General features: G+C 38.7%; 1 long non-coding RNA gene across 1 annotated transcript in view; it reads right to left on the reverse strand.

The window, feature by feature from the left end:
• Nucleotides 1-19,113, reverse strand: part of LOC118706091 — a 101,900-nt gene that overhangs the window by 59,488 nt on the left and 23,299 nt on the right. The gene's annotated exons all lie outside the window — the stretch shown is intronic.

Genomic DNA, 19,113 nt, shown 5'->3' on the forward strand with positions numbered 1-19,113 from the left:
AGCCTAGGCTAAAGCTATACTGATGTTATGACCTACTATCAGAAGTCATGCAGGCTCACTTCCACAGCATTTAATTTATTAGCAGTGAGTCACTGAGGCTGGGCAGTATTTAGGAAGAGGGCAATTAGACTTCACCCCCTTAGGGGCAGTGGTATGCTCTGGAACAGCATGTGGGACTAGAATTAATGCTTTGGAAAATTTACAGAGTATAATCTGCCACAGTGTTTCTGTTTCTCTGTGTTTCATAGGGAAGGAGAGAAGTGAAAGTAAGGACTGGTGACAGAGAATTCTAGACATATAAGCAGTTATCAGACTATGAACCATCATTTAGACCATGCTAATGGGGAGTCAGAGGGAAGTTATATGGTCAGGGATGAACCATGCAAGGTGCGGGGGAGGGAGGAAATAAAACCAGAGAATCCAACTCGTCGGAGTTCCTAAGACAGTCCAGCTGGGTGGGGAAAGAGGGGCCCACAGTGGGAGACATAAACTTTAAAGTATACAGATATTACTAAGACATGCAGCTTGCAATAACCAATCACAAGTCAATGATGTGTATAAACCAATTCCAATAATATTAAGGCAGAATTCTTTGAACAAACCAATTAGAAACTAGCAAGCATATATACAAATAAACTATGCACTCCCCCTCCCCCAGCCCATTCTCTCGCCTGCACACAATGGGTTTCTGACATTCTTGTGGCGAGGGGAGTACATCCCTGTGCCCACGTGATTTATGGCCATGTGCTATTCCACGCATGGACTAATAGATTTTAATTTGCTTGGATGCTGAACTACACCTGGTTGCAACATGAAACTGCACCTTTTCCAAGACTTGCTTCTCTCAATAAACTTTAGTCCCATGAACTGTGTTTGTCTGCGACTTCATTCTTTGATTTTGAGAGATAAACTTGGACTCAAACAGGCTACATCTTGGTTTCAAGACTATTTCATGAAGGGAATGTAGCATTTTGAAGGGTATGTGTGACATAAAGTTTTCTTAAACTTATGTGTACTATAGAGTGAAAGAAGCAAAAGTGCAAGCAGGATCTATAGCTAGGAAGCTGTTGTAGTAATCCAGTCAAGAAATGATGCTGCTAAAGAATTTGGAGAGTGGTAGAATATAGATGTGAGATCTTCAAGAGGAAGAATCATTAGTACCCAAAGACTAACTGGAGCCAGGAGTTATAGGAAGCTTTCTGTCTTATGTAATTACTACAGGCCCGGTGCACAAAATTTGTGCATGGGAGGAGAAGTCCCCTCAGCCCAACCTGCACCATCTCCAATTTGGGACATACCTCTCACAATCCAGGACCACTGGCTCCTAACTGCACACCTGCTTGCCTGCCTGATCACACCTAACACCCCCCCCCCTTGCTGACCTGGTCTCTCCCAACTGCCCCCCTTGCTGGCCTAGTTGCCCCCAACTCCCCCCCCCCCCACCAGCCTGGTTGCCCCTACCTCCCCTCCCCACTGCTGGCCTGGTCACCTCTTACTGTTTCCCTGCCAGACTGGTCACTCCCAACTGCCCCCCATGCCAGCCTGGTTGCCCCCAATTACCCCCCTCTGCAGGCCTGGTCACCCATGGAGCCTGCTATTCAGTCATTTGGACACCCCTCACTAACCTCCTTGCGGGCCTGGTCACCCCATGCAGCCTGTTTGGTCATCAATTCGGTTATGACAGTCGCTTAGGCTTTTATTGTTACAGATGATAGGTCATTTTGAAAAAATGATATGGTACATTTACTAACATGAGGGATATAGGAGGAAGAGCAGATATGGCATGAGGTGGAGAGTAAAAGATAATTTAGCCTTTAACATGTTAGTGGGAAATAACTGGTTGATCTATTAATATACCTCATTTGTCAATAATAAAAGATGTGAAGCCCAGCAATACAATAAAATTTGATAGTCATCAGTCTATCAGGATCAAAAGTCATCAAGGTCATTTAGAGTTTGTAAAAGGGGGGAAAAAAATCTAGGTTAAGACCCTGAGAACCATAACAAAACATAACAATTTAAGAATAACTACAGTCACTTGAATATCAAACTCTGCACATGTCTTCCAAATACTATACAGATAAAGAAAGTAAGTAAAACTACACAGGCCCATGTGCACAAACAAAGTCGGAGATTAATACCGTAAATTTACTTACATAGAAGGATACAACAAATAAATAGTTGCAAAGGCAACTTTATAGCACATACCAAAGTAGAGAGACAGGTAGAATCTTAATGGAAAAGAGGAGACAATGCTAGTCTAGTGGTGACTATATATATATATATATATATATATATATATATATATATATATATATATATATATATATATAAAATAACATATGGTATATCAGAACACTAACCCATGAAAGTCAAAAGTTCTAAGATGGAAATCTTGACAGAGTCCCACTAGTGGAATATTGAAAGAATTTTGTGGTGAAAAAAACAAGAGGTAGTAGGAAAATAAAGATCCAACTAAATAACAGTCACTAAATAAAAAGACAAATCAATTCCCTTCATAAAATATACCCCTCATTAAATAAACTTCAGTTCATTATACCAACAGAAGAGGGTGCTCTTGAACTAAGAAACTAGTAAACCACCAAACTCTTCACCTCTGTCTACATAATTACTTTTTTGTTAATCAAAGCAAGTATAAGACATTTAAAATAAATAGAAAGTAGCTGAAAACTACCATGAAGACTACTATAAGAAGATGGAAATTATGAAAAAAAATTTCTGTTAATGAAATTATTCTTTAAAAAAAAGAGCATGAAGAATAGGAGTATTGAATTAAATATCATTAAATCAACATTTTCATATATCAAAAACTCCACTCCAATTAGAAACTCAAAATTTCAGAAGAATTGGCAGAAAAGAATGTTAGAATCAAGTAAACTCCAGAAAGAAATAAAAGAAAAAGACAAAATCATCTCAGGAATGAAGACTAAACTATAATGTGAAAGAGAACAGAATCAATGGCGAACATAGGGGTATTGAGGAATACAAAATGAATAGCATAAAAATAATGTAGAAAAACAATCAAAGAAAGTGAAAGCTATAGGAAATAGGCAAAGACAACCTCACATACATATAATTGGAGACCTTGAATAAGAAAAACAGTGATGGAATAGAAATGTTATTTAAAAGTTACAATTCAAAAAGAATTTCCAAATGGTCAACTTAGAGACAGACATGTCTTAGTAAAACTCTTAGACTTTAATGATAAAGACAAAAGAAAAATTGTGAAACTTGAATATTGCACATTGTATGGACAGGATGTTGCCCAGAATGATGGCATGAAGTGTCGTGGAGAGGAAGACCACAGATATATGTGAAAGTATATAGTAAACATGAGGGGATTGTCCATAAAATCATAGGCATTCTGGGCACAAGGAGAAGCTGGAATATGGTATAGCTTGAAAACTTGGACCTCCAAGCAGAGGGGCATTTCATATGAGGATTGGTTTGAAGCACCTGAGCTGTGTTTTTTCATTCTGAGATTCCAAGGGTGTAGAGAACCCATTCTCCACTTTAGGAGACTTCTGGGGATGCAGCGTCCTAGGATAGAGTGAGGTTTTAATTATGGCAAAAAGATGGAATGAGTTTAGTGACAAGGTCAAGGATGGAGCGCTCCGGGAATCATAACGAAAGTATTGAAAATGGGAGGATAGTTAGAGGTTGGGGTCAGAAGGAAGTTATAGGACACAGGCATACTGCTCATGTCTAATTGGTCACTTCAGAGGAGACTTGGATAGGCTACTTGGTTTTCTCCAACCACACACAACAACTGCTTAACAACTGCTTTAGACGGAAAGGCAGACTAAGACCTGTAGACATACTATTAATAGTATCACTGTTTAGTCACACAAGATCAACATGCATCCTTTTATGATGAGTTTACTGCAAAATAAAATTTTATTTTTCCAATAAAACATTTAAAAATAGCAAATATTGCAAAATCCACTTTGACCATTAAAATGGAATTCAATGTAAAACATAAGCTGGTAATAGTTTGTAAAGTACTACCTATGGGCACCTATGAGTTTATTTCAAAATTATCATTGCCAGAGAAATTAAATGGACTCTAGCTTGAGAAAATTGATTACCAGAAAATAAATAACAAAATCTGAACTCAATCTCATAGTAACAAAAGGTCCCAGACATCCTAGAAATCTATTAAACTACAACTAGGAAACTCAAAAGTAAATAGGTCTCTTAGGAAATATGGCTATAGAGTTATAAAAAAAATACAGAAAAGTAATGAAGACACTGAGAGAAAATTTCGAGGTAAAATAAACATTTGAATGATTTATTCTGCTGCATAAGCAGATAGAGAAAAAGAAAACCGTATTCTGTGATATAGACATAAATACATATGTAACACATACAGTTGACCTTTGTACAACACAAGTTTGAACTGTGCTGTTCCACTTATGCATGGATTTCTTTTTCTATACATATTGTGAATGTATTTTCTCTAACTTATGTGTTTTGTAATAACATTTTCTTTTTTCTAGCATATTTTATTGTAATATGATAATACAGTATATAACACATAACATACAAAATATGTGTTAACTGACTGTTTATGCTATCTATAAGGCTTTCTATTAATAGTAGGTTATTAGTTACATTTTTATGGAGTTAAAAGGTTTTTTACTGCTTGGGAGCTTGACACCACTAACATATGACTGTTATTCAAGGGTCAATTGTATAACCAAGTATATACATACATACACATATACATACTAGAGGTCCAATGCATGAAATTTGTGCATGGGGGGGGGGGGAGGTGCCCGGGACTCCCCTCAGCCCAGCCTACACCCTCTCCAATCTGGGACCCCTTAGGCCTAAACCAGCAGTCAGATATCCCTCTCACAATCCTGGACTGCTGGCTTCTAATTTTCACCTACCTGCCTGCCTGCCTGGTTACCCCTAACTTCCCCCTCCTGCCAGCCTGATTGCCCTTCACTGCCTCTGCATGCTGGCCCGATCACCCCTAATGCCCCCCCCCCCCCCCCCGCTGGCCTGGTTTCCCCCAAATGCCTCCCTCTGCCAGCCTGGTTGCTTCTAACTGTACCCCCTGCTGGCCTGGTCACCCCCAACTGCCCCTCTACTGGGCTAGTTGCCCCTCAATGGCCACCCTGTCACCCTAATAGTCCCCAACTGCCCCCCTGCCAGCTTGGTTACCACCAACTGCACCCCCCTCCCCTCAGTCTGGTCACCCCTAACTGCCCCAACTGCTGGCCTGGTTGACTCTTACTGTCCCCCCTGCCAGCCTGGTAACCCCCAATTGTCCCCCCCACCAGCCTGGTCACCCCTAACTGACCCCTCTGCTCGCCTGGTTGCACCAAACTGCCCCCCTCTGCTGGCCTGGTTGCCTCCAACTGTCCCCCCTGCTGGCCTGGTTGCTCCATGCAGCCTGCTGTTAAGTCATTTGGTTGTCCCTCACTAACCCCTCTGCTGGCCTGGTCATATAGGCAGCCATCTTGTGAGGGTGTGAGGGACAATTTGCATATTAACTCTTTATTATATAGGATATGTAATATGCATATCCTACATATAAAAGTAATTGTGTATATATGCATACATACATATATGTATTATGTAATATATGTATATGTACATATAAACATCTGTTTTATGTATACATATATCTATAATTACTGTTTTAGAAAGACCAAACATTGACATAAGCACATGGCGGCCAAGCATCCTTTCAGAGATTAGGAAAAAGACAGTTCCTATTATCTGACAGAGGATTTATTTAAAAGCTCTTTATGAACATTCACTTTTAGCAACTTCTTTTTACATTACTGAAATACCAAATAATTGACATTTTTAAAGCTAAAGCTTTTTTCCTTATAATATTGTGGGACTACATGAAACTTTTTTGCTCTTGAAAGTAGTTTTGTTAGAGGATAAAAATTAAACCATAGGAATTGCATTACCCATTTACTAATTTAATATGTGCATAAAAGATACAAAATTTTCTTTAACTGCACATTTTTATAGTTTAGCTTAAAGAGAATCTTTTATCAAACACATTAGTACATGTCTCTTTTTTTCCCACCTCATGCTTTCTTTTTCAAGTGCCTACTCTGTAGCAAACACTGCTCTTAGGAACAGCATGGAAAGCCCATCGCGATGCTAATAGAACAAGAAGCTGACCTCCGTCCTGAATCCCAGACCCACATACAATTGTCCATATAGACTTGCCCCTTGGAGGTTCCCCGGTTCTTCAAAGTCACTCTGCCTAAGAATGAGCTCAGTGTTCTCTCTATATACTACCCTGTTTTCCCCAAAATAAGACAGTGTCTTATATTAATTTCTGCTCCCAAAGATGCACTAGGTCTTATTTTCAGGGCATGTCTTATTTTTCCATGAAGAAGAATACGGTACACATTTATTGTTAAATGAAAATATTAATAAAGGAAATTTATTACCTGTATACAGTATGGTAGTACGGTAGTTGTCAACACAAACCAGACAAACATTGAATCCTATAGTATCAAGAATTTACTCATTTATTCAATGACAATCATGTCATCTTCTTCTGGAACATCATCATAATGATCCAATTCCTGAATTTCTTGGTGAATTTCTTGTGACTTCTTTCAGAATCAGTGGACCAAATCTTTCATGTTTAGCCTGGGGGGGGGGGCTTATTTTCAGGGGGATGCCTTATATTTCACTCAGAAGGAAACCTATAAGTAGGTCTTATTTTTGGAGGATGTCTTATTTTTGGGGAAACACGGTAGTAACCCAGAGCTCCTTTGTTTAACCAGTGAATTCTAATTCTCTCCTTGTACTCTACCTGTGAAAAAACTTTCCAGGATGTACACTTGACCACAATGCTGCTGAAACTCTCCATGTCTTTCATGCCTACAGCAGTATTTTACAAAAATATTTTTCTCTCCCTAAAATCCTCATTCCCCACCCCTACCAAATAAAGAGTGACTATGAATGATTAAGCCTGTTGGAAAGGGAACATAAGCTAAAATGACCATGACATTTTTTCAAACTCTATGATTTCCCTTTATAATTCATAGAACTTCTGCATTAATCTTCAACTTGTCTTTACTGTTTCCTATAAGATGTTTGAAATTTTAGCTTTTAACATTTTCTCACCTGTTGAGTAGAATTTTCACTCCTAGATCCTTGAGTACAATTTAATGACTAGGCAAATGGACACATATCTTCTGGCTTCATGTACCCCTGACACACATGACCTTCTTAAAGATGAACAGACCTAGGGGATAAAGCTCAGACCTCCCCAAAGGAAATTCATGTAGGGGCAGTATAAGCCTGGTAACTGGGGCTTGGAATTTAATTGCTTATTTGAATCCCAATCTGTTATTTGTTAGTTGCATGATTGTGGGCAAGTTCTTTAGTCCCTTTGATTTTATAAAATAGGGATTATAATAGTATCTACTTTAGGATTGTTATTATGTTTATAAATAAAGGGCTCAGCCTGGTGTCTGGTCCATAGTAACTGCTCCAGATATATTCGTTCATCTCCTGTCCGAGTTCCAATGGACAACTTGCAATTTATGTATATGCGATGATATTTCATGTCAATCTGCCTTTGGTCTAGAATATTCTACTTCTATAATAATTATATTACTATGGAAGGAATGGGAGCAGAAACATGTGATAACTTCCCTAAAGGGGGAAAAATCCCCAACAGTCCTATATTTGTTGAAAACATGACGGATATAAAATATATATTTTAAATATATTTTATTGATTTTTTTATAGAGAGGAAGGAAGAGGGATAGAGAATTAGAAACATCGATGAGAGAGAATCATCAATCAGCTGCCTCTTGCACACCCCTTAGTGGGGATGTGCCCGCAACCAAGGTACATGCCCTTGACCGGAATCGAACTCAGGACCTTTTAGTCCGCAGGCCGACGCTCTATCCACTGAGCCACACCGGTTTCGGCCAGATATAAAATATTTAAAATTACTATGAAGATAGTCAAAGATACATCTTATTTATTTATTTATTTATTTATTTATTTATTTACAGAGAGGAAGAGGGATAGAGAGTTAGAAACATCAATGAGAGAGAATAATCGATCAGCTGCCTCTTGTACACCCCCTACTGGGGATGTGCCCGCAACCAAGGTACATGCTCTTGACCTAAATTGAACCTGGGACCTTTCAGTCCGCAGACCAACACTCCATCCACTGAGCCAAACTGGTTTCAGCTGATACATCATATTTTTTAATGTAATAGTGTAAACATCATCTATTCTTCGTCAAAATAGAAAATAAAACTGTGAGATTTTTCTCTTGGATAATTTGAACAAGTGCCATGATTGCAGTATTTGACAATAGAGTTGAGGATGACAAATATCAGCTCATAGGCTGACCTACTCCTTTTGTTCTTCCCTACCTCCTCCAACCTTATTCAGCTATTGAATTTCTGCTCTTTCCTTCCCATTCCTTTTACATCTTTTTACTGTTAATGACCTACCTTGCTTTTTTGCTTTTGTTTAAAGCAGCTCAATTATTCATGCATCACCTGCTTCCTGGAACCTTCACTGATTTTACAAGATAAGGCTACATTAAAATAAATCACATATATGACCTGTCGGCTTGAGAAAAGTACTGCTTAGCTAAATAATGTTGGCATTTCCAAACTGTTAACCTCCATGCTCATGTTCCTTTTCACATTTTAGTTATGGAGATTGCATTCCAAATGGACATTAAATTGTAGGGCCCCATGTCCCTCGATCTCAGTAAATAATCACACATGAAAAAGCCAGTCTGGCAGGCCACACTGATTTCATAATATATACTAACTTTTTTTTTTTTTTTTTTTTTTTTTTTTTTTTTTTTTTTTTTTTTTTTTTTTTTTTTTTTTTTTTTTACTTTTCTCTCTTAACCAAACAACAAAGGGGATTCAACTCCAACTTCACAACAACTCCACTCACTCCATGTTGTAAACACTTACATTCTAGAGTTGCTTATCTCATACTGTATACCAGCCTCCAAAACGCTCTCTTCAGCTTTAGTTCCACAGGACACTTCTTTTTTATTTAAATCTTCACCTATGGATATGCTTTTACTAACTTTAGAGAGACAGAGAGAGAAACATTGATTGGTTCCTTCTATACCCGCACCAACCAGGGATGGCACCTGCAACCTAGGTATGCACCCTGACAGGAATTGAACTCCCAACCTTTTGGTATACGGGATGATGCTCCAACCAAATGAGCCACCTGGCTAGTGTGGGAGATTTTTTTAATCTCACATATCATTCTTTATCTTTAAGTAGTCTGAGTTAGCCCTTTTATTCCTACATTCCCCCTGCTAACATTTCCTATCTCTTCTTTTTTTCTACTTTTTCAATTTTGTATTACAAAAGGTCAACTAATCAAGTTAGCAAATACTCTTTAAATTTTAGTTGTAAGGAAGATTCATGCAACTAGAAAAATTGTGAATTAGAAGGGTATTAAAATCCAGTCTCCACCAACACATTTATTTGTTTGACCCTTCACTAGACTGGGAGCATCTTGAGAACATGTCATATTTACCTTTATGTCTGCACCACCCAACCTTGGGCCTGTCACTGGATGACAATCAATAATTATTGATTAAATGATGAAAATTATTTTTTTCTATAAAGGACTTCTCAAATAACAATTCACGAAAAAAATGAACTTGGTTTCATCTGTAACACAACCAAGAATACAAATCAGCTTTTAAGATGCTGTTGAGACTGTAAGTTTAATTATCTATAAATTGTTTGTAGTGATATTCATTGGCCAGAGTGGTCTTATTCTCCATCTCCATCTTTATCTATGATATATGTCTGATCATAGGTTACCATATGAAGACACAAAAAAAGGTTTTTTAATTGATGACTTGCCCAAATTTTTTAAAAAGATTTAAATTATGAGCTCAACTTTAGCTTATTTTAAATTCTGAGTTTGATCAAGTTCAAAAAGTAGAAAACCCTGTATGAAGCAGAGCCATCACTACAGACATAGATGAAAAAGGACATGGTCAATTCCTGCTGCACACTTCCCACTGGGGTCTTCCTTCACCTCCAGTACTGCCTGGATAGACCTTTTCCCTCCCCTTCCTCTGTCATTTTTGTGGCCATAGTTCCTTTAATATTTTCTATTGGAGACCATTGGGAGAAAATAAGCATATGATATTGTATAGTGAGAACATTATAGAAACATTTGATTATTTAACCAGGCCAAAGTTCCTTAGCCATCTTCAAACTGAAGCTTTATCTAGTGATTTAATTTAACTCAACAAACATATATCTATACAGTGCATTGATGAAATAGAAAAAAAGTGTGGGCTCCTCAGGAACAGGGACTCTATTAGATTTCACTTTATATTTTCAACCAATAGTCTAGTTTGTAGTCCATAGCTGCCACTCAATGTTTGTCAAATGAAAGAGTAAATTAAATATAACCTTACCCTCATGGAAAGGATAATATCATACAGAATGGAACTTATCCTATCTAATAAAAAAGAAACATGCAAATTGACCATACCTCTGTTATACCCACAAGCCACTTCCACCAGCCAATCAGAAGCAAATATGCAAATTAAACCAACAAATATGGTGGAGGCCATAGAACTGGAGAGAGCAGGAGGGTTGGGTTGCTCCCAGCAATGGAGGAAGCCAAGCTTTCCGCCTGTCTTGGCCTGCCCTGGCCTCCACTCAGGCTATGAAGTTTCAATTATAGAAGATAAATAAATCCCAACAGAAATGACAACACCATGGAGCTGGAGCCAGCTGGAGGCTCAGGTTTCCCCCGGCTATGGAGGAAGCCAGATTTCTGCCCGTCCTGGCCTGCCCTGGCTTCCACTCAAGGCTACAAAGTTTCAATTATAGAAGATAAATAAATCCCAATAAAAATTGTGGCAGCCATGGAACTGGAGCCAGCTGGAGGCTTGGGTTGCCCCTGGCTATGGAGGAAGCCAAGCTTTCTGCCTGCCCTGGCCTGAACTGGCCTCTGCTCAAAGTTACAATTATAGAAGATAAATAAGTCCCAGAACTTCCACTTGGGTTACCGGGGGTTGTGGCCAGCCTGCAAACCACCACAGCCCCTCGCCCAGGCTGCCCCACTCCTCAAGGGAACCCCCACCATGATCCAGGATACCCTTCAGGGCAAACCAGCCGGCCCCCACCTATGTAACAGGCCTCTAGTCCTATCTAATAAAAGGTGGCTACCTCCATGTGGTCAAAGATGGCTGCCCCAGGATGGCCACTACAAGATGGCCAGCAAGGGAGGGTAGTCGGGAGGGACCAGGCCTATAAGGAAGGGCAGTTGTGGGTGATCAGGCCTACAGGGGAGGGCAGTTAGGTATGACCAAGCTGGCAGAGGAGGGAAGTTGGGGGCAGCCAGGCCTGCAGGAAAGGGGAGTTATGGGTGACCATGCCTTCAAGGGAGGGCAGTTAGGGTTGATCAGGCCAGCAGGGAAGGGCAGTTAGGGGCAATCAGGCTGGCAGGAGAGCAGTTAGGCATCAATCAGGCTGGCAGGGAAGTAGTTAGGGGTGATCAGGCTTGCAAACAGAAGCAGTTATGGGCAATCAGGAAGGCAGGCATGTGAGCAGTTGGGAGCCAGCAGTCCTGGATTGGGAGAGGGATGTCTGACTGCCTGTTTAGGCCCAATCCAGATTGGAGAGGGTGCAGGCTGAGCTGAGGCCACCCCTCCTCCCCCGTGCATAAATTTCATGCACTGAGCCTCTAGTATGTACAATAATAGAGGTGGAATTATAGTGTGATTTGAGTGAAGAGGAGGAGGAGATTAATGATGGGTATGAAAAATATTTAATTTTCCATATTATATGTTCAAGTTCAGGAGCAGAACTCATAAAACGAAAAGCCCTATAACATATTTATCTGCCAAAATTTTGATTGCAGGTTTCTGTTCACAGGGGAAAACTAAAATTAGAAAGAAACTACATGGGTTTTGATATGAAGGAAGAATATAGTTTTTACAACATGCTTACGGGAAAAACCAAACCCAAAGGACAGACATAACCTCCATTCTGCTAAGGCACTGGGTGGAGAAAGTTTAACTAAATGAGGCTCTCATGCAGATTATAATGTTGTAGAGAAAAAAAAAAAAAGAAGAACAAAACAGGCTCGAATGAGATGACATATGAAAGGAAGAAAAATGATAAAATCTGACAACTTATTTGTCCAGAAGAAATGCCTTTACTTTTCAATTGAAGACTTGCAAATTACCTTCTCAGAAGGTATTTAATCCCTATTTAATCCAGTGTAACAAACAAAAGAGGTTCTACTGTCTCAAAATATCTCCCCCCCCCCCCCAACTCTCTCTCCCCTTAAACTCATTCCTTTGATCATTCATTTATATCATTTGGTCTATGAGACCTTTCCCTGGTGAGATGTGTGAACCATCCCAATCCACTCAGGTGAATTGAAGCAGATTTCCTAGATCTTGCTATCTAATTGCATTATGTGTTGAAACACTGATTCACACTTTTATGTTATTGACAGGACCCATGCTGAATCCTATTGAGATAATATGATTTTTAATTCTCTTCACTTTAAGTTCAGAGTGGCATCAACAGGATTTATTTGGCTACTTTATAATAGACCTGTACAATTAATCATGCAAGATAAAACATTAACATTAGACTTAAAAGAACACTTTTTTTTAGATTACTGAGAAAAAAAAATACAATGAGACTTAATAAACCTTGAGTGCATCTTATGCAGAGAATTAATATTTCTCCAGAGTCTTAGATTAATTGTGTTGGCTCTGAAATTTTCTGGCATCTGTCTGTATTAGGTACTGAGTACACAGTGATAGAAAAACATACATAGTCCCTACCTTCATGCATCTTACAATCCAGTGAAGGGAGAAATGACACTGAAAGAACCCTAAAAATAACTAATATCCATCATAATATGTAAGATGAAGGTAATAATACCTTCATCTTACATATTATTTTGTTCTCTCAGAAGTGAAGGAATTAAAGAAAAAAGTGGGCATTATAATTCTGTACATGGAAAAAAGGACTAATTATGCAAAGTGCCAAGAAAGAGCACTTTGGTTGGGGGAAACAACATGTGCAAAGACATTTCAGCAAACAACCAGGGTCTTTGAGAGGAGCATAAAGGAAGTCCATGTGGCTGGAATGGAGGGAGAATGGGAGAATGGCCCATGATGAGGCTGAAGAGGTTGGTGAGGGCCAGCTCACACATGGCTTGGGTATTATCATTTTATTCAAAGTATAATTAAAAACTACGTAAGGTTTCTAAGAATAAAGCAGGCATAATTTCATTTTAAAATGTATTTTTATGGCTTTGTGTATCAGTTAAAAGCTATTGTTGATATAAGAGTGCAGTGCAAGTTTTTGTTCTGCTGCAGGTGAGATTTGGGTGTGAAAAGGGAGCTAGAAGTGGGCAAATTTGAGACTTTATTTTGATGATAAAACAGAGAGGACTTGATAATTGATAGGACATCATAAATTAGGTGATCAAAGTGTACTTCAGTTAATAACTTTGAAGAATAAATTTGGAAAGTAAATAGTTCATTCTTTTTAAGTAGCTGTGTGCCCAGCACGGAGCTAGGCCCTTTGAATGATATAAAAGAGGTAGATGATGCAGTCTCTACACATAAATATTTACACTGTAGTGTCAATAAGACATGAAAACTGCAATAACAGGTATATCAAGTCATATACTAATGCTCTACTTGAGTTTGAGGATATAAGTGTGAAAATAATTCTTAAACAAAGATACAGCCTGGCTGGTTTGGCTCAGTAGTTGAATGTCAACCTTTGAAACAAGAGGTCATGGCTCAATTCCATGTCAGGGCACATGCCCAGGTTGTGGGTTTGATCCCTAGTGGAGGACATGCAGGAAACAGCCAACAGATGAATCTCTCTCATCATTGATGTTTCTATCTATCTCTCTCTCCCTCTCCCTTCCTCTCTCAAATCAATAATATATATATTTAAAAACACACAAAGATACTATTGGGTTGATTAGAAGAAAATATAAGACTCAGTGGACAGACAGGAAAAGCTGGAGACCCTTACGAGTATGGGCAACTAGGCACTACAGAATCTGTCTGGAGAGGTGCATGTGAGGTGGACAGAAAAGCAGCTGGCTCAAATACATTATTGTTGGATGAAGATTAATGGAGGGTTAATAGGAAGTGGTATCAGTATCATCAGAGCTTTAAGTGTTGAATAACTTACAAAGTGCTTTCTTTTTACCTGTACTTATTTCATTTAAGTCCTCACAAAGAAATAGGTAAGTCAACAAGATTATTTCTTTATTTTATAGACTTGAGATGGAGTATTTAAATGATGAGGTGTTTCACCCAAGTTTACATGACCAGAGGTTGAATTAGAACTAAAACATAAATCTTCTCATTTTCTTAGCTCTTCTCTTTTCACTACAAAACTTTGTGGCATGCCCTCACCAGTTTGGCTCAGTGGATAGAGTGTTGACCTACAGACTAAAGGGTCCCAGGTTGGATTCCGGTCAAGGGCATGCACCTTGGTTTCAGGCACATCCCCAGTGGGGTATGGGGGCAGGAGGCAGTTGATCAATATTTCTCTCTCATCAATGTTTCTGACTCTCTATCCCTCTCCCTTCCTCTCTGTAAAAAAATCAATAAAATATATTCAAAATTTTGTGGCAGAATCCATATTAGTGGTTTAGGTGTGTATTATTTTTTGGATGAGGAGGAATATGAATGATATTTTAGAAAAAGTACTATAATGACTTAAAATTGGAAGCCATGTGAAGGTTGAGTATGAGAGGAATTGATCATATTTACTTTCAGGGCCATGAGGAACATGTCATTCTCTCCCAGTCCACCCCATCCAGCGCTACTTGAGTACCAGAAAGCTAGAGGCTAGGGTTTCAAAGAGGACTTTAACACTCACCCTCATTCTGACCTAGTCATCTAAGTTATTTGTGAAACCACTACTAAGGAAATAAAATAAACCTGCCATGGGGATTTCCTTCTGAATTAATGGCACTTTATCCTTCTGATAAAGAAAAAAAAAAAAAAAAGGTCCCTGATTGTTATGTTCAGCTTCAATAGACTTTACCAGAATGACTGAATGGCCAAAATATGATTTTCATATGACTTCCTGATTATCTCAATTCTCTTATCTCATTTGGACTACATGGAGGTTTTCATGAAGATTCTGAAAGCATTTGTAGATATAAGTTTTTTTCAAGAAAGTGGTTATAACCAAATGCCGGAAAACAATCACATCTCACTAATAGAAAGAAGCTCTGAAAGGTCAACCTTGAAACTCTAAAAGGTCAGAGTCGACCAGTCCCTATCCAACATGTGTCAAACACAAGGCCCACGGGCCAAATCCGTCCCGCCAGGCCTTGCAATGTGGCCCGCACCTCGCTGTCATCACTGCACTCCGCTGCGTTTCCATCACAATGACTGTTTATGACGGTTCAGTAAACCATTCGGCCCGCGATTTAGGCTGGATTTTAGATTTTGGCCCCTTCTCTGATTGAGTTCGACACCCCTATATCCAATTGAGACAAAGGTAACTGAGGCAACTTCCCCATCTTGTAATCATGTAAATCTCTACTGATATGATAATCCGCCTGTTACCTGCCTAAGGGTTTTGGGTGTATCCCAAACCTGCTTAAGGATAATTGGTGTATCCCATAGTCTCAGTAAAAGGGATAGCAAGGCCAGAGCCTCATGGCAGTCCTCCCACTAGAGGTGGGCTCCCACCTGGTGCCTCACATTGCCAAATTAAATTTATTCTAGTCTCTTTTTAATTTGCATGTGGCCCTTCTGCAGACCCAAACCCTGAACTGGAACCCTGAACCACGCAGGATGTGAAAGGGGCTCCCATAACCAAACTTTAGAGAAGTGAAACCAAATGTTACATGGTAACCAGGTCTCCATTATATTTGAATCTCTGCACTTTCTCTATGGAGTCTTAGTGTATGGTTATCACAATTTCATTGAATTCTGAATTTCTTAATTAGACATAACACTCTATTAAAATAGTATTGTTTGTGTGTAACTCACATGTGCATGTATGTTGTGTGATCATATATACAAGATCAATGCTTGCTTATTTTAAAGTCAACAAACACTTATTAAATAATCACTAAGAGCAAACACTATAACCAAAGACACAGAAAATTAACCCATCATAGAATGTAATGAGTACAGTAAGAATGAGAGATAGAGAACAATGGAAAGCTGAAGAGGTGAGAAGATCCTGTGGCTGAAAGGGAATAGTTTAGACATTCAAACAGCATCTAGAAGAATGGGTAAGATTTTGTCAGGTAGAGTTGGAGATAGGACATACCCAGCAGGAAACAGTGAAGACTAAGACACATGCATCAGAAAGGGATAAATGTTTTCCAAAAACCAGGAATAATCTAAGGATACAAATTCCTTGAGTAGAGGTTTAATGGTGGAAGGACATATTTAGGTCAGATTAAAAAGAGTAAAGTTAATTTGGTAGGTGATATGGGACCATTGAAATATATAGAATAGCTGAGTGACAAAAATCACAGTGGCTTTAACATATAGATGGGAGTAAAGAAGAAAAAATCAATTGCTATGGGATTGACTGAGAAAACTCTAAGAATTAAAGTTAGCAATAACAAGGCCTGATCAAGAATAATGGCAGCCAAGAGCAAAGAGGGATGGGTGTGATGGATATTTTTAGTGACAGTGATGCATAGCTGACTCATGGTCAGCTATGGTTATTTCTGCCCTAAGTACATTTAGTCAGGCATTTTTACCTTTTATCAGTGCAGTGTGTTTTCTCCTCGAGTGTACTTTTCTAATCTGGCTGCCATCCTACGTGACATAAAAGTCGTGAGAAGCAGAGGCAAAGCAACTTCAGTATTCTCCTCTGCTCACTGGACTAAATTTTGCTATACTGCTTCCTCCTTGACTTGTGAGAACCGTCTGATGATGGGGGAAAGGGTCAGTCTTAACAGTAATGGGCTATCCTTTAGTTAAGATTATATAAATAGAAAGGATTAATTTATATTAAAAGTAAGGCCCTGGAATCAGGACAAGAAATTATTATGGACATCATAAGATAAGAGAAAGATTCAAAAGTAAATTTCAAGCCTCTGCCGTCCCCCTTTTGCAAGTCTTGTCTCTAAACCTACTTCAAGGCCAAGCACACCATTTTCAGGATCTTCGCGAGCTGTTTAGACCAATACTTGGTGGCTCAACATCAAGTCAACAGTCACCAGGACTGACCCAACCACCGCTTGCTAATATGCTCCTACTTTGATCTTCATTTTCAAGGCTCTGGTAACCTTTCTGGTATCACCTTCCTCCTTGGCCTTGAACTCCGCCATATACTTCTTGTCTGTTCTCCAGAGTCATTGGATTTGAATGTAAGTCCAGAATTCTGACTTATCACTTGATGAGTAACACACCTGGATAACTAGTATCACCCACCCTGCTTTTCCTGAAACTTCTTTTTCCCACTGCTTAAGATGCACTCTTATCACCCTTTCATCCTGCTTCTCCTGTTGCTAGATTTATCAATGAAGAAAATGCCATATTCTTATCCAATGAACAAAATGAACAAACAAACAAAATAAGACAGACTCTTAAATAGAGAGTAGGCTGACAGCTGGGGAAGGGTGTGGAGGGATTGAGTAAGAAAGAAAACACACACACACACAAAAAAAACCCCCAAGAACACAGACAATACTGTGGTAATTGCTGGAGAGGTAGAGGGAGGTGGAAGAGGGGATAGGTGTGATAAAGAGTGATGGATAGAAATTTGACTACGGGTGGTGAACACACAAGACAGTGTACAGATGATGTGTTGTAGAATTGTGCTCCTGAAACATGTATAGTTTTGTTAACCATTGTCACTCCAATAATTCAATAAAAAGAAAAAAAAAAAAAGAAAGAAAGAAAATGCCGCAATGCCACACAGGAGTTTCTAGCTGTAGCTCCTCTGTCACTCTGCCTCCAGAAGGGTGCTTTTATAAAATCTGAGACACTCAAAGGACACTTCTAATGTTACTGGCTTTCCCTGATGATTCCTGAGTTGACACAGAGAAAATAAAGTTTCAAGCAGTCAGGCCCAAATGAGAAGCCATGGAGGTGAGGCAATGCTATGTGAGAGAGAGAGGAAGTATGCAAATTTTTCTGATTTTACAATTTGCTAATATTTATTTTTTCTTTCCTTTTTTTATTTGTTTATTTTTCTTAGCATGGTAAGGTCAATCTTTCATTAATTCTGTAGATAAGAATAAATTCCAGATAATTTTTGTGATTTTCCTTTTACTTTATTAAAAATGAAATTGGGGTATATTTTATAGTGATATGATTTGCACTTCAATACTCAGTCTGATCAAAGTATATTCTTGACTTAGGACTGCAAAAAAGATAATATTTTACTAAAATGGTAAGAGGAGGCATGTAAAGAGATGGAAGACACTGCTTATGTGGATGTGATGTGATTATCATGAATCTCTACATATTCAACTTGACTCTCCTTGATCAGATAAATATGTAAGAGTGTTTTCATCATTTATGCTAGTTATGCAGATTGTTTACATTATATATAGAGGTAATAACGCTGTGGTGTGTGTGTGTGTGTGTGTGTGTGTGTGTGTGTGTTTACGAGTGCTATTTTTAAAGGAAAAATATTTATTTGGAGCAGACTAGTCAAATGTTAGCTGCTAGCCTCATCCTATAAAAGGAGGAAGAAACCAGTCATCACTCAGATACCTTTCTAGTTGGATATTTCAAATTTCTCCAAAAGCTGTCTAGGTGAAGATGAACACAAATACTTGCTCTTTTTGTCTTTCTCTTTGAGGAATATAGCAACTAACCCGGTTTCAATTGTGGGAACTAGGAAGGACTTTAATATAGCTGGAAAATAACATATTGCAAGGAGACCAGATATTATTGAAACTAAAAAGTGCAAATCTTAAAACACTACTCTATAGACTAGGAAATATTTACTTAAGACAATACTTGAGAGGGGGATAGTTCTTGTTCTGTAAGAGGCAAAGTTGTTAATATTGACAGTAATAATGATTACTTTAACAATAACTGTCTCTTCCCTCCCCCCCAGGGGTGTTATGTTTTTAACAGATCTGAAA

Source organism: Pipistrellus kuhlii, unplaced genomic scaffold (genome assembly GCF_014108245.1).
Source record: "Pipistrellus kuhlii isolate mPipKuh1 unplaced genomic scaffold, mPipKuh1.p scaffold_m20_p_5, whole genome shotgun sequence".
NCBI lineage: Eukaryota > Metazoa > Chordata > Mammalia > Chiroptera > Vespertilionidae > Pipistrellus > Pipistrellus kuhlii.